A 20,323-nucleotide genomic window follows, 5' to 3' on the forward strand; every position below is an offset into this window, starting at 1 on the left:
CCCAGCAAGTGTTCCCTCCGTGTTGCTGGTGGACTACGTGGAGGAGGCTGCTTCTTCAGCCCCCATGCGCAGGGGTTCTTGGAACACGGGGTCACTGCCTCTGTGAGCACTAGTGAAGACTGTGACTTGTTCCCACACACTTGGCGTGCTGGTGCCGACGCTGCCGACGCTTCCCAAGGACCACAGACACTCCCCCCACCCCCCAGCTCTGCAGAGACCACAGATTCTGAGCCCATGCCCAGGCACCACTCTACCCCTCTGCCCAGGAGAGTGATGAAACTCGCGGGCCTCTTTCCAGCACCATGTTTCACCCACCAGTTTTCAACTGTGGCCCTGTGCCCATCCAGGGAAAACCACAGAAAATACCAAGAACCAACACTGGTGAGAACTTGCTGTGTGCCCAGTGCTGCACCAACGTGCTCCGCGCCCATCATCTCCACCACCCCTGGACACAGAGTCCTGCCCTGACACTCACACAGTCTCAGGTAGTGAGTGGGGAGCATTTTTCTGAACTCCATGCTGAACCCCTTGCCATGAGCCTCTACAATAGCCTTGGATTTACCCTCCATTGAGGACCCGGGTTCTCAACATTACCGCAATCAGGCTGCCTTTTTGAGGCTGGGTCAACCGCTGGCAAAACCCCAGGAAAATGCACAAAGAGGCAGGATTTATCAGGCAAATTCCCAGGGACTCTCCCTCCCAGCCCCCCACGCCCCCCACCCAGTCCACCACCACTCCAGCCATTGAAGCCTGCAGACCCCCAAGCCAAGAACCAGGCGTTACACACCTGGGGTACAGAGTGGGTGGCAGGGTCCCCTCTTTTTCGGACACTACTGGGAAGCTCCCTCCCCATTCCTAAGACCGCTGCTGTGCTTCGCGGCCCCCCTTCTTAATTACTAGCGCGCTGCTTAATTGGGCGGCCCCATGAGCGTGTGCGTGTGTGTGCGTGTGTATGTGTGTGTGTCGGGGGCTCGGGGGCGTCACTCCTCACACATGGGGCGGCCGAGTGGAGTGGGGGTGCTGGCTCCCTGCCCAGGAGCGAGACCCCTCCCCCAGCCCCCCGGCCGCTGGAGGATTGCACAGCTCAAACAGATGGACCGAGCCGAAGGGGCGGGGGCGCGCTGACGGGGTGCGAGACGGCAGCGCGGCGGCCGGGCCTCCCGGCGCCCTGACAAAGGCGGGGGCCGGCGGCGCGGGGCGCCTTATCAGCGCGAGCAGACCGGGCGGCCGGGCGGGCGCCCGTGGCCGCCGTGCAGGCTCACAAAGGCCCGGGGCCGCGCGGGGGGGCGGGGGGCGCGAAGATTAATTGCCCAATCAAGTTGTCGGCGCGGGGCGGGGGCGGGGCCGCGGCCCCTGGGGACGCGGGGCGGCGCATAATGAAGTGTGCAAAAAGTTAATTTGCTCCGCGACTCGCTGCTCGCCACAATCAAAGGCGGGCGACGAGGAGGGGAGGAGTGAGGAGTGTGTCCCCCGCCCCAGCATGCGATGGGGGGGGCGGGCGGGGGAGGGGGGGACCGGGCACCCCCCAGCGCAGGAGGGGAGCGGAGGTCTCCAGACGTGCTTTCGACCCCCCACTTCCGCCTGCCGCGTGTCCCCCGCAGGCCCCGTCCAGTCCCCTCTCCTGCACGCACAATGGTTGACATTTCTGGAGCGCTCGCTCTGTGCCGGGCACCGCGCCAAGCGCTTCCTGGTGTGATCTTCTTTGGTCTCACAACCTGAGGAGGTAGGGCTAGTGAGCTGAGCATCCCGTGTTGCGGGGGAGGAGCCCGGGGCACAGAGATGCTAAGGAAGTGCTCCAAGGTCACACACAGGACCCTTACAGGACCGGAGCCCAAAGTGGACAATGTCACTGTGGAAAGTGGCAAAAACAAAATACACCGGACAATGTGGGGGATGATTTTACTCAAGCCATTGCAGTTGGGAGGGCACCGGGGATCCCAAGATCAGGATGTCCAGGCAGAGGGCAGTTGTCTTAGACTTACAGGGAGGAGCACAGGGGTTACAGGTGGGGGATTTAGAGCTGGGATTGTCTTGCAATCAGGCTCCTTGGTCAGTTGAACAGGAAATGTTTGTTTCTCCTTTCAGATGGGACAAACAGTTCGGATCTCAGCGAATCAACCATGAGACAAAGAATGGGAAGAGGCAAGTCTTCGGCTTTAACAGCAGGTTCAGGTAAAAGAAGAAAGGTCACAGGCAAACAAGGGAATCGTCCAAGTCTTAGGAGAGTCATGAGAAAGATGGACAAGAGTCTTATCTAAGTCCGATGAGGAAGGTGGTTGCTTGTGGTAAGCTATTTCTCTGAACACAGAAGAGTAGTGGGATTTCAGAAAACAAAAGATTGGAGGGATTTCTTAACCATCACTGTTTTCTAGGAACACAGCAGGGCTTGGGTAAAGTTTAACATTGTCAAAAGCTTGGCTGATAGCATAGGTTGGGGCCTGGTCCCCTGTAACAGCAGCTTTGCTGAGTGGCTTGGAGCCACTGCCCGGTGAGGAACTCATCCTCGGTGAATATAAATGCCGTTTTAGCCATTCCCCTGGGCATGCGACCTTGGACAAGTCATTTAACCTCTCCTCCATAAAATGGGAGCGATAGTATCCCACTTTATAGGATACTATTACCAGGGACAGCATAAACAGCAAGCACAAAGCAAAGCCCCTGGAACGTGATAGGAGCTCAATTCATGTTAGCTATGAGTACTAGTGTTTTCCCCAGTAGTAGTGGTGTCAGGATTTGCATTCGAGCAGCGTGTGAGTTTCAGAGACTGCAAGCTCACGGCCAGGTACACTGGCCAGATCTCCACGTATTGACCTAGTCCTCAAACTCCAAACACATCCCAAACCTGTGGCCCTGGTACCGGGGCGTCCTGAGAAGTAAAGGAAAGACCCGGCCCACCCTGGACAGCTGATCCAGTGAGGCAGGCCAGCCCTAAATGGCCAGGGGCACAGAAGACACGGTGGCCGTGAGAGCTCAAGGGAAGCACCAAACCTGGGTGTGGGGACAGTCTGGGGGTCCTGGAGGTTTTATCCCAAATGTCCACAGACTGGTTGGCACAGAGGAGCGGCGGAACCAGCCCCCAGTCTCTTCTGGCTCCTCAAATAGTGGCTTCCAGGATGGGTTCACCGCCTGGTACCGACTGGTGGCTCCTGAGTGCTGGTTCTCTGACCCACTGCCCAGGCCTGTCTCTGGGCCCAGCCAGGATAGGGGGATTAGGGAGGGAGCCTGTGAGGGTGACAGGAGCCAGGCTTGCAGGAAAGAAGAGGCAGGGTTACAACCAAACCAAGATTTATGGGTCCGGATCATAATAATGAAAGAAAGAAAGAAAAAAGGGACGCGTGTTCGGCAATGCCCAGGGACCAGGACTGCTGCCCTGTTACCAAAAATGTCGAAGCTCTCGACTCTGCAAATTAGCATAAAACATGCTGTTTTGCATCGATTTGCATGTCATTTGCATGCTAATGACTTGACGCCACAATGCACCCAGTCCCCTAAGCAGCTTCTGGTCCTTGCTTTTCTCCTAGTCCCTGCCCCTTGTCTTGCATTGAGAAAGCCAGGAAATCTGGATTCTAAGCTAGGCTGGGCGACTCACTCCCTGTGGGGCTTGGGCTAGTCCCTACCTCTCTCTGAGTCTCAGTTTCCCTGACTGTGAGCTGAAGGAGACAAACTGAGCAAGGGTTTTCAAATTATGCTCCAGTAGCCCCCTTGGGGGCTGCAGACACAGAGACGGGGGAGCAGGTGGGGCAGGCACCCCCCCTTCCATCCCTTCCGAACAGCTGGGGCTCTGAGTAAAATTTCTCTTCAGTAATGCAGAGCTTCTCTGTTAAAAACAAAGACCAAAAGTTTACAAACAAACGGACTTAGTTATCTCCAGCAAGTCTTTCTAGCACAACATTCTCTAAAGACTTGAACAGCAGTAACAATCGGAGGTAAAATATATAGCACTCAGCATGTGGCAGGCCCCGCTCCAAGCAACAGCTACACTTAATTCTATCTTGACACAACCCTGGAAATACATACTATTATTATACCCCCATTTTATAGGTGGGTAAAATGAGGCGCCAAAAGGCTGAGTAACTTAGCTACGTCTAAACAGTTCACGGTCAGACAGTCTGGCTCTAGAATTTACACGATGAGTTTAGCCAGGTCAACTCTTCATTATACAGGTGATATTGAGGCTCAGAGAGGGAGAGAGAATTTCTAAGCAGAGCAACCAAACTGGCACTTGAACCTTGCTTGCTGCCTGAGCCCCAGGTTCTTTGCCAGGGGAAGGATGGCCAGAGAAGGGAGGCCCGGGATTTCAAAGATGCTCAGGACACTTCTCTCTTGGTCTAATGGACTTGCCAGGATGAGGATTGGTTTCTTCCCTGGCCACCCCCAGAGCCTGCATCCTCCTCCTCAGCCAGCCTAGTTCCAGCTGGTAGACTTCAGGGAACAGGCTCCAGAACCAGCCAGGACGAGCCCCTAAATCAAGGCGGCCAGCAGGCTAGTGAGAGCACCAGGTGTGCCCTTCGGAGCCGGCACACAAAGCCCTGCCCGGCTGCGCAGGTGGGGGCGCCGCCGAGGGGGGCTCCGCTGCAGGGGGCTGGGGGGGCCGTATCTCTGCGGAGGCGGGAGTGCCAGGCCAGCAGGTGCTCAGCCCCCACCCCTTGAGGATCTGGCTGGGAAACCCCCAGATGCAGAGCTGACTGGCCTCCCTGAGCGGGGCCCTGTAGGGGGCCAGTCATCCCTCTCTCTATTCAGTGCCCCTGGATGGCACCCTGGCCTTTCTCAAGCCCCTTCCCTCCCGCCAACCTCTCCCTCTGATCTGCCCCCTCCCACCCTGCTCCAACCACCCAGGCCTTCTCTCAGCTCCTCCCACTCCCCAAGCTCTGTCCTGCCTCTGCACCTTGGCGTGTGCTGTTCCCTCTACCTGGAACACCCTGCTTGGCCCCTTCATGCCCTTCGGGCCTCAGCTCAGGAGCCACTTTCTCGGAGGGGCCCTCACCTGATCACCCCAGCTAAAGTTAACTCCCACCGCCCCCTACCCCTCCCTCCCTGGCACTTAGCCTTGTTTTCTTCTCAGCCATTATTACAATCTGAATCTATCTGGTTTATTCATGGGCCTCCTCAGGTAGTGCCCGTCTCCACTGCTAGACTCTCACTCCAGGAGAGTCAGGACTGTGTCTGTCTTACAGAAATATAGTTCTCAGGGGCGCCTGGGTGGCACAGTGGTTAAGTGTCTGCCTTCGGCTCAGGGCGTGATCCCGGCGTTACGGGATCGAGCCCCACATCAGGCTCCTCCACTATGAGCCTGCTTCTTCCTCTCCCACTCCTGCCGCTGATTTATTTGGTGAGTGTAGGTCTCCCCCTCCCCCACCCCGCCCCAGACCCGCAGCTCCACAGGAGACAGGGATTTATGTCCCTTTTCTTCATGGCTGTGATCCCAGAAGCTAGCACAGTGCCTGGTACACAGTAGGTGCTCGATAAATATCCATTGCATGAATGAGCCAAGTGTGCAGAAGACCTTGGTCCCTTCCCAGCAAGCCACTGATGGGGTGTAGGACTCTGGGCAAGTTCCTTCCCTCCAGGGATTTCGGTTGCCCCATCTGAAAGCTGGACTCTGGAATCCCTGCCACGGTCACCAGGACTGCAGAGGGTTGGGTGCGCCCCCCCCCCTCACTCCCCAGGGGAGGCAGAGCGGGCAGATACCAGGAGGCAAGGGACAGGCAAACCCGGATTCTGATCGAGACATGGCTACCAGGTGGCTTTGTGACCTTGGGAAAGTCACCGTCCGTCTCTGAGCCTCCATTTCCTCATAGGCAAAAGGGGCACGGTCGCTGTGAGGACAACATGGGACAACGGAAGGAAAAGTGTTGTGCCAACTATAAAGTGCCATATGCCTGAGCAAGTCACTTCCCATCAGCCAGGCCACAAGGCAGCCTGGTCGCTACGTGGCTCCACCCAGCACAGGCTCTGTTTGCTTATCTGTACACGGGGCTCCCAATAGTACTGGCCTCCGCCAGGGCCGCTGTGAGGATTAAAATGAGAAAATGCCTGTATGGACCCGGCACATAGTAGGGGTTTTAGAACCACAGCCCTACTAACTGCCTCTGTAGCTAATCCTGTCCGGGTATTTGGATTTCCCAAATACTCAGGGCACAAGGGAGACCCAGGGTGAGGGTGGGGGTGCACATGGTTGGAGTTCAGTGTTGGGGGCAGGCCCAGGAGGATGAGGTGGGCCAGGGTGAGCTCAGGCAGCCAGCCCTGGGAACTGAATGGAGATGTAACCTCTGTGGCAGGAGCAGAGGGAGTTACAGAATGATTTTACACAGCAAAGTAAAATGATCTGATCTGAGTTTCAAAACACTCCCTCTGGCTGCCAGGTTGCCACGCATGGCTGGTAGTTGGTTTCCCACACTCACTACCTCCTTTTCCGTCAGTCTTAGAGCCCCTAGATATAGCCAGGCACGTGGGCCCCCAGACCAGAGACCACAGTTCCTAGCCTCTCGCAGTTAGGTGTGGCCATGTGTCTCCATTCCACCCAGAAGGAGGTAAGGAAACTACCACCTACAATTTCTGGGAGAGGTCTCTGAGGAGAGGGAGTACATTCTTTGCCTCTTCTTCCTTCCCTTTAGCTGGAATGTGGACATGGTAGCTGGAGAATATGCAGCCATTTTGGACCAAGGTGTTGAAGGTGGTAGAACAACAAGATAGAAGGAGCCTGGGTCTCTGAGGATTGAGGAGCCATCTTGTCAGCCTAGGGCTGCCTGCCTCCAGACTCTTCATAAGAAAGAGAAACCAGTGTTTGTCTCCTTTAAGTCACTCTTCTTTTGGGCTCTCTGCCACGCACGGCCAACTCCAAAACAAAGGGGTCCAGTGAGCACAGGTGATCTTGGAGCTGTGTGGTCTACCTTGAGGTGTATGGGGCAGAGGGCTCTGCTGATCTACTTCCTGCTCACACTAGCCCTGAAGCTGCTGGCCCAGGCTGCCCAGTTCAGCCCCACTGAGGGCACAGCCCAGCTCAGCCCCACTGGCTGGCATCCCCGGCTAGACTCGGCTCTGACAGGTGCAGAGCTCCCGGGGGCCTGAGACCAGGGATCTCACTGCTGTCCTCGCAGCTTTGAGGGGCAGGGCAGAGAGGACAAGGACAAATGGCAGGATGGCACTGTCTGTCCTTGTGGGCCACCTCCAGCTCCTTGTTACCTACCCTCTACATGACACCCAAGAGAGCTTCTTAGTGTCCTCTCCTGATCCCAAAAATTCTACTTTGGTGCCTTCCCGTGGCCCCCCAGGACCTTCGAGATGATGCCCAGTCACCTCTCTGGCCCACCGGGTTTTGTAGGATGTGGCCCGATTCTGCAGCACAGAGCTGCAAGTCAGAGTCAAGCACAAATCCCAGCTCTGCCTCTTCCGAGCTCTGTGACTTCGGGCAACTTGCTGGAGCATTTTGGGTCTTACTTCCCTTATCTCCGAAAGGGAGATGATTTGACAGCTGCTTCCTACTGTTGTGGAACTTCAGTGAGTCAGTGTGGCGGTTCCAGGCATCCACTGCTGCGTAACGAACCACCCCAAACACAGTGTTGTAGTCAAGCTCCTTGTGCTCACGGATTCTGAGGGCTCAGGAATCCAGACAGAGCACTTTGGAGATGGTTTCCTTCTGTTCTACAGTATCTGGGACCTCAGCTGGAGAGAGCTGATGTTTGGGAGCCAGAATCATCTAGAAGTGTCTTCCCAGAATCATCCAGAGGTGTCTTCCCAGACATGTCTGGCAATCAAGACTAGTTCCCCTGAAGCTATTGGCCAGAACACCTCAGTATGGCCTCTCCTTGGGTCCTGGACTTCCTCACAGCATGGCGGCTGGATTCCAAGACTGAGTGTCCCCTGAGACCCAAGCAGAAGTGACATGGCCACTTCCAATCTGTCCTCAGAAGTCGTACAGTGTTACTTCTGCCACATTTTTTCCTGGAAACAATCACAGGAAGAACATAGACCCCACTTCTTGATGAGAGGAGTATCAAGGAATTTGGAACAGTGATTTCAAACGGCTTACACAATGCCTGCCTCATCATAAGCACCCAGTAAATGTTATAATAACATCAGGGTCTGGTGCTATATGTGTTGAAACAGTCGTATCAGGTGATGCTGGGCATAAAGGGGTTAATGCAGGAGGCACCATGAGAGGTCTCTGGAACCTGACAGCCCCACTAGGCCAGAACGGGCGCTGAAAGATAGAGCTTGGATAATACGAGCTAACATGTCTTGGGTGCTTACTAGATGTCAGGCACTGAGCCAAGCACTCTCCATGCATGATCTTATGTAATGCACAAAGCAATCCAAGGGGTAGTTCCTATCATTATGCCCATTTATTGATGAAGAATCAGAGGCTCAGAGAGGCAAAGGGTCTTGCCCAAGGCCGCACAGCTAGGAAGAGGCCCCAGCAGGATTTGAACTCAGGCAGCATGTTGTCAGAGCTGGTCCTCCCTTCCCGAGACGAAGCTGGGCAACAGCCAGCCTGCCAGGTGGGACAGGCCGTCCTGACTGTTTGGTGACAGACAGGGAGGGCTTGTGCTGCTGGACGGAGAGCCAGGACCAGGAGGCTTGTCAGCTGTAAGCCCACAGTCACAGGCTGGGGGAATGGGGCCAAGACCTCCGTCTGGAGGGATGGAGGAGGGAGGGAGTGAAGAGAACCCAAAGAACAAGGCAGAGCCCCCCTCCAGAGGCAGCAAAGAACGAAGGGCTGGAGATAAAGCCCCAGTCACTGGAGCTGAGCCCCAGAATCACGTGGGGCCTTGACCTCTGCTCCTTGGAGCCCCCACCAGGCCAACACTGGTCCCCCACCTGGAGCAGAGCTCCACCGACTACTGGAGGTCAGGAGGCCTCAGCTGCAGAGGAGGAGCAGGAAGGCGGGGAGGGGAACACCACTCAATGCGACAGCCAGGAAAGGTCACAGAGGGGACTGCCAACAGCGCTGGGTCTGTAATGGCAACCAGCACACCTGCAGGGGCTCCAGACGGCTCTGCCTGGCGCCCTCTGGCCTTGACTTTTCTTCTCTTCTTGACTACTCCCCATCCCTCCCTTCTCTCCTTATTTCCATCCACCCCCCACTTCCATTTCTTCCTTCTTTCCTTCTATCCCTTCTTCCGTTCCTTTCTTTCATACTTCTCTCCCTTCCTCCCTCTTTCCTATTTCCTTCCTTCTCTCCTTGCCTACACTCCTTACCCATTATGAGATCGCCCAGGGAGAAGCTCCCGCAAAGGCAGGGAGAAACCTGGGCTTGACCTAGTCATGACCATGGACTTCACCATAAAATGAAACATGACTCCTAAGCCATCACGAAACCAGTCCTATCAGTGCCACGGGTCTGTGATGATCTCTCTTGTCTCTCCCAAAATCAGATGAGGGATGTCAACTCCTCCCCTCCCCAAAGTCAGGGGGGTTGTCTGCCAGCGCACCTGAGTGTCCTGAGTATTACCAGGATGTGGCTTCCAGGGGCACCGGATCATGAGCCTGTTCACCTTGGGCTAACTGCAAGGCCCTCTGAGCCTTGGGTTTCTTGGCTGAAGCAACCTCATGGGTTGAGAAGAGGGTAAGATGGACACCACCCACTTGCACTCAGTCACGGGAGTGCTTCCGCCCTGCCCGGTGCCTTGCTGGCACGGGCCTCTGACCTTTCTCCCAGGCCCGTGGGGCAGAGCCAACTCCCAGCTGATGTTGGCAAGTGGCTGGGAGGGTGGACCGGCAGGCTGTCAGGGCCGGCCTTGTGCCCAGAGAACCTTCTGTGCCACTGTTCCTCGGCCAGGCAGGCCCACCCACCAGCCACTTCCCGTGCCCCTGGCAGGACAGGGCTGTAGGCCCCTCCCCTCTTGCATCTCGCTCAGCTGACCACAGTGGCCACCCTCCACCCTCCCAGGCCCTGGAACCAGAAGTCTCCAATATAAATGCAAATTCACCGCAGTCCCCAGTCTCAGGCTCGAAGCTCCAGCAGGTGCTGCAGGCTGGGGACAGGAGCTGACACTGGCCCAGAGGAGATAAGGCCCTTCTGGGCCACCCCCACCCCTGGCCCTGCCTACTCCGCAGCCTGTCAGCTCCACAAACACCCCTGGGAGCCCAGCTTTTCCTCTCTGCTGCCCCATAAGGCTTGTGATGAGCATGCAAAGCCCCCCCCTTTCTGCCATCAAGGAGGACCACTGCCGTGCTCAAATCGTGACCATGTTCCAGCCTCCTGCCCTCTCAGGAAGCAGGCTGGAGAAAGCATAGGTGACACGGGGGCTAATTTCTACCACCATCCTCCACCCGACTGGGGGCCACCACTAGCCCATAGCATTCCTTTATGTGAGTTAGAAATAGGCAGCCTTTCTTCCTGGTGAAAGGCAGCCCCTCCACAGGGTTCTAGCAGCCTCTCAGTCCCCAGCGGGGCACCCCTGAGCCCAGCACAACCCGCATGGCCACAAGCCACAGCTCTTAGCTAGACCCATCTCCTCTTTGGGACATGGTTTCCCCTCTGGCCAGGAGAATCACCTAGGGAGACCTCCAAGTGTTGCACAGATCCACTTGGGTTGAGCCCCCGGAACTGGACAGTGCAGCCCCTTGGGTAAGAGCTCTTCTGGCTCCAATATCCTCTCATCCTCCCATTCCTAGGTTCTAGACATTCTGACCCATAAGCCACAACTTCAAGAATGCTTAACAAGGGAGCAAGGCATCTCTCTGGTAGAGCATTCTATGATCCTCCCAGCTATGAGACCAAAGTTGGGGTAGGCTTTGGGTCATGAGCAGGGCTCTCAAATGGCCCAGGATTCAAATCCAGTACATTCTGGCTCCAGCTCTAACGTCGCCTCCTCAGAGAAGCCTCCGCCAATCGTCTCATACGGGGCAGAACCTTCCCTACCTCCACAGACTATATCATGCTGCCTGGTGGTTTTCTTCACGGCATTTATCATTATGTGAAATTGTCTCATTCACTTATGCCTTCCGTGGTTATTTTGGCTCCCCTCTCCCTTATTAGAATTCAAGTTTCTACAAGAGCAGGCCCCGCGTATCAATAACTCCTTCCTCGACACTATCTGGGGGGGATCATGACGGATCCCCCTGACATAGGGTTAGTGTAAGGTGTTCATCGAGACAGCCCAAGGTGCTTAGCGAGAGCCAGCAAACAGTAAGCGCTCAATAAACGCTAATGGCTATTGTTAGTGTTATCATGAGAGGGCTGTGGGTGTCCTGGTCCCAGAATTTCCAAGTCCTGACACACCCTCCCACAAATCCCAAACCCAGCACTGGGGCCAAGTCACCCTCGCCCATGTACTCACCCCATGACCACAGGCAAACGGCTGCTTCTCTCTATTGCTCAGTTTCCCGGTGCACAGTGATGTTGCACTGCAGGGACCTCTCAAGGTTGCTGTGTCTAGTGACATCAAGAGGGAAACGTGCTTTTTAGTCCTAAATATGATTTCAATACTATGAAAAACTCTGCAGGCCCCTCCAGATTCCCCAGCCTCTGAATGTGACAGCCACATCCTCCAGAGCCCCCCAGCACCCTCTGCCTAGAATCCCAAGGCCCCGATCTCCCCGACCCCACCCACCCATGTCTTAGGCTTCTTCGAAGTTCCATTAAGGCAGAGTTTCTCGAAGTTTGGACCTTCCCAGCCCCCACTGGCATTCTGTCTGTATTTCATACAATTTCTTAACATTTTTTCTTTAAATTGCCTCATGAAAAAAATAAAAACAATTCATGCTCATGGGAAACTATCCATTAATAAAAATCAGCATCAATTATTATAAAAAGAGGATATACGTTGATAATCGCTAAAATAAATGCTCAAGTTTTAGAAGTCTGATACCCCCAGCAAGATGGAAGTCCTGATCTAAGGTCTTCAAGTTCACAAGGTGAGAGTTCTCTGGGGGACTTTTTTTTTTTAATTCCTTTGTTCAGCGGACAAACGTTTCCTGAGAACCTTACGTGCCCAGCCCAGATCGCAGCAGCTTTAGGAGACAGCCTGTCCAGCCCCCAACACACAAAGGGGGCAGCAACTTGCACCCTTCGAAATACAATTAAGTAGCAGAGAATCATCACCCAGAGAATCATCACCCACGCTGGCCTCACTGGGGCATTTCCTGGCTCTTTTCTCTCAACACCACCTAACAAAGGTGTCTTACCTGCGGAGGTGTGGGAAGGAAGAGAGTGAGTCAAGTCTGTATTTGCCAGGGTGACCATGTCCAAGCCTGCCATCGCAATCAACATGCCCGCTAACTACTCCCGCTCAAAATGCAGTCTCCTGGACCCCCTACCCAGTGCCATCCGTTCCCCTACTTTGCTGATTTTACACTCTTGGGATGGGCAGTTTAACACAGTGGCATCTCGTTTTCGGGAAAGGAATCAAAAGTGAGACTTCTGGCAAATTTGATAAAGTGTATCCTGTAACTGGACGGGCAATTTCTATCCTAGGACTTTATCTAGAAGAAATCGTCGTGAATGTGGACCACAACTGCAGGATGCTCTTGGCAGCATTGTGGATAAGGGCGAAAAGTGGCAAACAAAGTGAATGTTCATCAATAGGGGATTCAGTAAATAGATAGGATGGTCCATGTGATGGGAAACTACGCAACCATTTACCGATGATGCTGTACAAATGTTCATGCTATATTATTAAGTAGAAAAATAGCTACAAAATAGAATGCACAGTATGTCCCTTTTTAAATATATATACATATGCATTGTAGAAAGATTGGGACGGATTCGGGCTGGAGAGGATTTTTTTTTTTTTTAAAGATTTTATTTATTTATTCGACAGAGATAGAGACAGCCAGCGAGAGAGGGAACACAAGCAGGGGGAGTGGGAGAGGAAGAAGCAGGCTCATAGCAGAGGAGCCTGATGTGGGGCTCGGTCCCATAACGCCGGGATCACGCCCTGAGCCGAAGGCAGACGCTTAACGACTGCGCCACCCAGGCGCCCCTGGAGAGGATTTCTTAAACAAGAAACAAAAAGTCCAAACCATAAAGGCAAATATTAATACATTCATCTGCGTTAGGATGAATACTCTGTTCAAAATTCACAATAAAAAAAGTGAAACAATAAGCCACAAGCTGGGAAAAGTCTGTAACAGTCTGATGGACAAAGATTAGTATCCAAAATATATAAAGAGCTCCTACAAATCAGTAAGACAAAGACAATCAAAAAGAAAAACAGGCTAAAGATTTGAACAGATATAAAGAATAGAAAACATAACAGCCAATAAACACAAAGATATTCAACGTCTTAGTAACCAGCGAAATCCTGACAAAGAGTTCGTTTTGTGTCCACGAGATTGGCAAAACTTACAAAGTGGGACAAATCCAAATTCGATCACTTCTGGGGAATGAGGATTCCCTGGCACTGGTGACAGGGGGTCAATTTGTACACGCAGTTTGAAGAACAGCTTAGCATTATTTTGCACTTACTCTGCAGCTCAGTAATCCCATTCCTGGTGACGTTCTAGAGAAACCTGTGTGTGTGCACAGGGGATGTGGGTAACAAGGCTCAAACTGGCCGGACTAAGCCCTTCCCCTCCGCCCCCTGCCCTTGGGCGCCTGATAAATTCTTCTTCCTTCTGCCCTGTCTTCGGACTTTCTGTGGTCAACATGCTTGCCCTAGGGCTGGGGCTTTAACTCTCCCACACTGCTCGGCGCTGTGACCCAGCCCTGTTGGCCAGTCACTGTGCAAGCCAGATCCCATGCTCACCAGCTGAGTGGAAGCAGCAGGATGAGCTAGAATATAGTGACTGTCCTGGGGACCAGGGAGAGGCCAAGAGCTCTCAGGGTGTTAGGAAAACAGGTGGCAGGGTGACAATTCATCCAAATAATAGACTTCTTCTGCTGCAGTACAAAGAACGGGCAGCTCCATAGGAGCCCATCGGAAGCATCCAAGATACATCGCCAAGGGGAAGAAAGCAGGCAGAGCAGCTACCGTTGTGAAAAGGGGGAAGTAAGGTGCGTCTGTACTTGATCACGTGTATGTGCATAAAATGCTTCTGAGAACAGCAACTTGGCCTTGGGGGAGGGGAAGGGGTGGTTGGGGTCAAGTGTGGGGAGAGGCTTCACTGCATCCCCTTTTGTACATTTTTATTTTGTACATTGCACGTGATCCTACAGAAAACAAATAGAGTAAAAAATGGAAACAAGTTGCAGTCACAGGAAATACAACACATATGTACCAATTACGAGAGTTGAATTAGTTACCGATCATCAGGTGACGTAATGGTACTTCTGGACGATTAAATCAATTGCTCGCACTTCAGTGAAGTTTTTTTTTCCTTTTAAAAAAATTTTCCAGCCACGTTTTTTTAGTTTCAGACTTTTCCATGGACCCTTGAAGAGCCTGTGGCTTCTTGCATTGTGCCTGCTGGGCAAAATGTACAGAGTAGATCCACTCATCACCCACGCCCAGCAGCCCACGGTTCCCCAAGGGCTACCTGTAGCTACACACTCCTTTGACTTATATCATCTATCGGGTTCTACCCTGGGGTTGCTCTTTAGGTTGAGTGAGTCCTAGGGGAATTGGCATGACTGTCCCCTTACACAGAAGCCAAAATGCACAAGGTCACTTTCTAGACCTCAGTTTCTCATCGGGCCACATGGTGTATACGTGTCTCTCCACCTAAGCTATTCTGCTCTGTCCTACCTGTCACCCCCTTGCTCACTCTTCTCCAGCCACACTGATTCCTTGTTCTTCAAACCCCCCATTGTGGTCAGTAGAATTCCAAGATGTCCCCCAAGATTTCCAGCTCTCCTCCCCACCCCCTGCAGGTGTCTAGTCCAGCAGAGTGCCTTGGACTGTGGTCGTGACGGCATTTACTCCCGTGATCAGGTCATGATACACAGCACAGGTAGTCAGACCAGTGACTTACAGAACTGTGAGCTAGACTGGTATTGATTTCAGCCACGAAGTTTATGGTAATTTGTTACAGGATAATAGAAATTAATACACACACCAGGCTGGTTCCACTCTGGCCTTCTGTCCGATGGGTCCCTCAGTCTGGAAGGCTCTCCCCACAAATCTCCACAGGGCTCAATCCCTCCCTTCCCCCAGGTCTCTGTTCAAACATCCCCTCCCCGACAGTCTGGCCTGATCACACCATCTAGAGAAGAACTGTCCCCTCATTCGCTATTCCTCCCTCCTGCTTTATTTTTCTGCATGTCACTTATCACTACCTGACATTATATGGCTTCAGTGTCATCTGAATAAGTTTTTTTTAACTTTTTAATTTGAAATAATTTAAAACTTATAGAACAGTCGCAAACATTGTACAAAGAATTCCTGCATATCCTTCATCCAGAACCCCCAAATGTTGACTTTTTTGTTTTTCTTTTATTAGAGAGGGAGAGCGAGGGGTTAGTGGGGAGGGAGACAGAGAATCTTAAGCAGGCTCCACGCCCAGCACAGAACCCAACGCAGGGCTTGATCTCACGACCTTGAGATCATGACCTGAGCCGAAATCAAGAGTCAGATGCTTAACCGACTGAGCCACCCAGGAGCCCCCCAAATAGTGACATTTAAACGCGTTTGCTTTATCATTCTGTCTTTGTATAGAGAGATTTTTTTTTTCCTGAACTGTCTGAGAGTAAGCTGTTGACCCGATTCCACCACTGCCCCCAAATACTTTTAGTCTGTAGTTCCTACAGACAAAGGCATCGTCCTGCACACGCACAGCAAAATCGTCAAGATCGGGACACTGACACCGACACATTACTACCGTGGGATCTTCAGATCCCAGTCAAATACTATCAATTGTCCCAGTAATAACATCTTTTACAAAAAGCTGAAGATTCATCCAGAAATACTCACTGTATTTAGTCGTCTTATCTCTTCCGCCTCCTTTCATCTAGAACAGTCCCTCAGTTTCCCTTTCCCTGCCATTATCACACTCACCAAGACTGCAGGCCAGTTATCTCCTAGAAGGTTCCTGAGTTGCAGTTTATCCAACGCTTCTCCTGGTCATATTTAGGCTTCGTATCTTTGACAGGAACACCGCCGAAGTGACGGGGGCTCCTCTCTGCGTCTCACCTGGAGGCATACGCTAGTTTGTCCCTTCACAGGCCATGGCGCTTTGATCCCTGATTAAGATACTCTCTGCCCTGTTTCTCACCAGAAAGTTCCTCTCCTTCTCTCTGTAATGAATACATTATCTTGTGCGGAGATATTTGAAGACGATGTAAATACCTGATTCCCAACAAATTTTCCCGGAGTTTTCATTTTCGCACCCAGCAATGATTCTGCCAGAGTCAATTATACCCTAATATTTCCATCCTTCCTTCTGCATTTGTTATTAGACTTTCTACTGTGAGAAAGAGCTCTTCACGCGTGTGTATGTATGTATGTATGTATGTATGTAGATGGTATCCGTGGAGAGCCACAGAGGCCTGTTTTTAGTCAATGGGTTATTATCTGCTATTGTCATTATTTATTATGATGCTCAAATTGTCCTAGATTTGGCCAGCCGCTCCTATGCTCTTCTGACATGTTCCCAGCATTACTTGAGCCCTTCTACTCACTTTCTAGCACCAGGAGATGTTTCGGGGTCACTGTCTACCTTCCAGGCCCCAGCCCTCAAATCAGCCTTCTTTCCAGGGAGCCCTGGTTTCTTGCAGTGGAGAATGCCATCCTAACACACCAAGATCTGGGTGCTGGGAGCGCTCCTTGCTACATGGGGTGTGAGTGCTCCTGGGCTCTCTTTGCAGACAGAGCTGGGAAATACACGGACTGCAGGATGCCCCCCACGCACACATGCACACATGTGACCCTCTGCTGATCGGTCTATATGTGTCCAAAGCCATGAGTTTACCCTGATCCCTCGAACGTCATTCCAGCGCCATAGGGGTCCCCATAGCCTTTGCTGTTTCCATGTTTGTAATTCCCTTCTCCGACAGTGAGAAACCGAGCTCTCGTTTTCTCAATATATTACTTATGTGTTCAGTCCCCCATCCCACGGAGCCATGGCCTCACTCAGCTGCCTTCCCTGCTTGGCCCCACCCCCAACCCTTCACCTCCAACAAATACTGGGACATGGAAGGAGGAAGGGGGTAAGAGGAAGCTGAATTTGTTTTGAACTAGTAATACATTCACTTGGTATAAAATAAAAACCAGAGAAAAGTATATAACGAAGAGTCTCCCTGCCTGCCCTGGCTCTCATTCCAATCTTACTTCTTTCCATAGGACCCAAGTGTTATTGGTGTGTTATATATACAGGCTAATATAAAGCTATTTTTCAGTTCTCCTCTTTTGCACAAGATATTCCTCGTCTTCCTTTTCCTTGTCAATACTTCTTGGAGGGGTGCCTGGGTGGCTCAGTCATTAAGTGTCTGCCTTCAGCTCAGGGAGTGATCCCGGGGTCCTGGGATCGAGCCCTGCGTTGGGCTCCCTGCTCCGCTGGGACCCTGCTTCTCCCTCTCCCACTCCCCCTGCTTGTGTTCCCTCTCTCACTGGCTGTCTTTCTCTCTGTCAAATAAACAAATAAAATTTAAAAAAAAAAAACTTCTTGGAGAGCTTTCTGTATTCACACATAACGAGCGGTCTCATCCTTTTTGTGGCTGTGTAATATTCTTCTGGCCACTCCATTTATTGAATCAGTTCGCCAATAACAGACCTTTGGACCACATCTAAGATTTGGTTAGGCCAAACAAGACTGTAGTAAGTAAACTTGAATGCATTCATTTCACATGTGTCTAAACACATCTGTAAAATAAATGTCCAAGAGTGGGATCATTGATGTGATCTTACATGTTTATGTTTAGCGCTTTAAGGTCTGTCTCCCCTCTTAGAAGAGGAAAGGGACTCTGTTCCGGTCACAGCTGTTTTCCCAGCACCAGGAGGCACTCGAATACGGTAGGCACCCAAGAAATATGTGTTCAATAAATGAATGAATGACCAATGCCCTCGGATTCTGCAGCTGTCTCTAGAATGTGTGGAGCACTCGCCGTGTGGCATCCTTGTGCCCATCCTCCAAACTTCCCTGTGATGGAGGGACAGCTCTGACAGCCCCACTTTACAGATGAGAGTTCAGAGGCCCAGAGAGGGAGCACGGCTAAGCTGATGTCACACAGCTAGTCAACAGCCAAGCCACAGTTCCTTCCCAGTGAGCCAGACTCTGGAGCCACTAACAACCTTCCTGATGGCTCTCAGTATGTCTCTTCTCTCCCCACACATAGCTCAGTCGCCCAGTCCCACATGAATGCCTCGTCTTGCCTCACGTGCTTCCCTGGACCTATCTACTTCTTCTCAGCCTCATCCCCAGTCAAAGGCGTCTGCTCCCTACCCTCAGCCAACACAGGACAGGACCGAGGAGAGGAGCTGTCATTTCCATACAGCTGTCCCTGGGAGCCAGCCCTGCCTGAGCCCCCCCATTTTCCCTGAAAAGGCTGAATTGTCTTGGCCATTTGGGGGGCACCCTCAGCACAGGCCGGGCTGCCTGGGCAGGGCCTGGCTGGGCTATTATCCTACATTATCTCACTCCTCTGCTCCTGAAAAGAGCCAGTGACTGCTCGCCCCCCTCAGCCCTCCCCTGTTCGCTCCTGTCTTTTACACTTAATTACCTCACTCATTACCCCGCAGCCTGCAGAGGCCGGACCACAACTGGGGCGTGAGTAATCCCCGCATCACACACCCAGCCAGCCGGCCAGCAAGGAGCAAATTGCTCACACAGCCCATAAATAAAGGAACAGGGCCCACTCAGGCCTTCAGAGCAGAAGGACTTCGTGGCTGCTGCCGTGAGGGGCAGGCATTGGCCCCAGCTTCCCAGTTGGCCTTTGCCAGCCCTGGTGAGATGGTCTCCACCTCCCCCACCCCAGACGGTGACCTTGAACTTCCCCAGGCCACTGAAGACACAGCTCAGTGCCTCTGACAGATGAGACAGCAGGGGCCCACACCCCTTCCTCACCACAGCCAGGAAACTGTCCAAGCCCCGCTTCCAAGCTTCCTATGGGATGTGACCCCTCCAGCCATGCCTCACCACCTCCACCCCCAGCCGTGAATACTCTGTAGGTCCCCCGTGTCCTCCTTCTCCCCCAGCTCCTTTGCACATGCTACCCCTCCTGCTTCCCGAACACTCTTCCTGAGCACCCAAGGGCCTCCTTAATTCCTACTTTCTTGAAAGGTCACCTCCTCTGGAGAGCCTTCCCTGATTCCTCTGGGCTAGGTTAGGGACCTCATGGACTTCTCCCGTCGAAGCATCAAGCCATGACATTGTCATTGTCTTTTTGCTTGTGTCTTGGACGGAAAGACTGAGTCTTCTCCATCTTTTTATCTAGTGCCCAGCTCAGGTCCTGACACATGACTGGGCCAACTACTAGGCACTACGTAAACATGAGTGAGTGATTGAGTGAATGAGCGAGTGAAGGAATAAGTGAATGAATGAGGTGACGAATGGTGAGCTGCACATGCTGAACAAAGGGGCTGGGCCCCTGGCCCTGTGGTGTGGCCTCCTCCTTCCAACGCCACAGGCTCCTGCTGTCCAGGGCCTCTGAGCGCATCAGGATGGGTGAGCCAGGACCTCTCTGGGGCTGAAATGTCCTTCGCTCAGACTCCTTCCCTCAGATCACCTTGGAAAATACCAGCTTCTCCCCTCTGGCATGAGCTAGTCCAGGCTTGGCCCAGAAGGAACCTGCCCAACCTCTTCTCCATCAGTTTAGAAGCTGCGGCCGATTCACCGCGTCCTACATCACCCCGGGGAGCCTGGCACAGGAGCTGGCTGTGTGGTAGACTTCTCCTGTCTGCAGGACTTCACCTCCTCCTCCAGCTTCCCTCCCAGATCCAGGATAAGGGAGGGAACCTGGGAAGGTGGCAGGGAGGGAGTTCCCAAAACCTGAGTGGCCAGTGTTCCTGGAACCCTTTGATACCTGGTAAATTCTATGGACCCTTTCTCGGAATAATGTCTTTAAATTAATAAAATAAAACACATAGTATTACAAAGGAAACCAATTACATTGAAACAGTTATCAAAATATGAAAAATAAGTTTGCATTACAGTAATTTATGTATTTCTTTATTACACATTATAACACAAGATCTAGCAAATAACTATTGTAATTTCCAAGCCATGATGAGTGTAAATGATATTTCAAGATATCTGGAACATCTGTAGGGTGATAAGAAAATATCTATGGTTTCTATTAGTGACAGAGTCACTGGTCCTGCTAATACCACTGCATTCATCCCTGAAGGAATGGTAAGTTTCAGATAAAGGCTGGTGGAATTAAAGACGTAATACTTCTCCTATCCAAGCTCATGACAGAATTCAGAATTCCTATCCAAGCTCCTGAATTCTTTCTATGGAGCCCAGGTTAGGAGCAACCGTGACAGAGAATGACAAGTATGTCAGG

At 52.3% G+C, this 20,323-nt stretch overlaps 1 long non-coding RNA gene across 1 annotated transcript in view; it reads right to left on the bottom strand.

The window, feature by feature from the left end:
* The window catches only part of LOC103674362, a 29,932-nt gene that overhangs the window by 7,346 nt on the left and 2,263 nt on the right, over positions 1-20,323 (bottom strand). The window contains exon 2 of the long non-coding RNA XR_571610.1: positions 11,283-11,377. This is a non-coding gene — a long non-coding RNA (uncharacterized LOC103674362). The remainder of the gene's footprint in view (positions 1-11,282; positions 11,378-20,323) is intronic.

This window comes from Ursus maritimus, unplaced genomic scaffold, assembly GCF_017311325.1.
Source record: "Ursus maritimus isolate PB19 unplaced genomic scaffold, ASM1731132v1 scaffold_22, whole genome shotgun sequence".
Classification (NCBI taxonomy): Eukaryota; Metazoa; Chordata; class Mammalia; order Carnivora; family Ursidae; genus Ursus; species Ursus maritimus.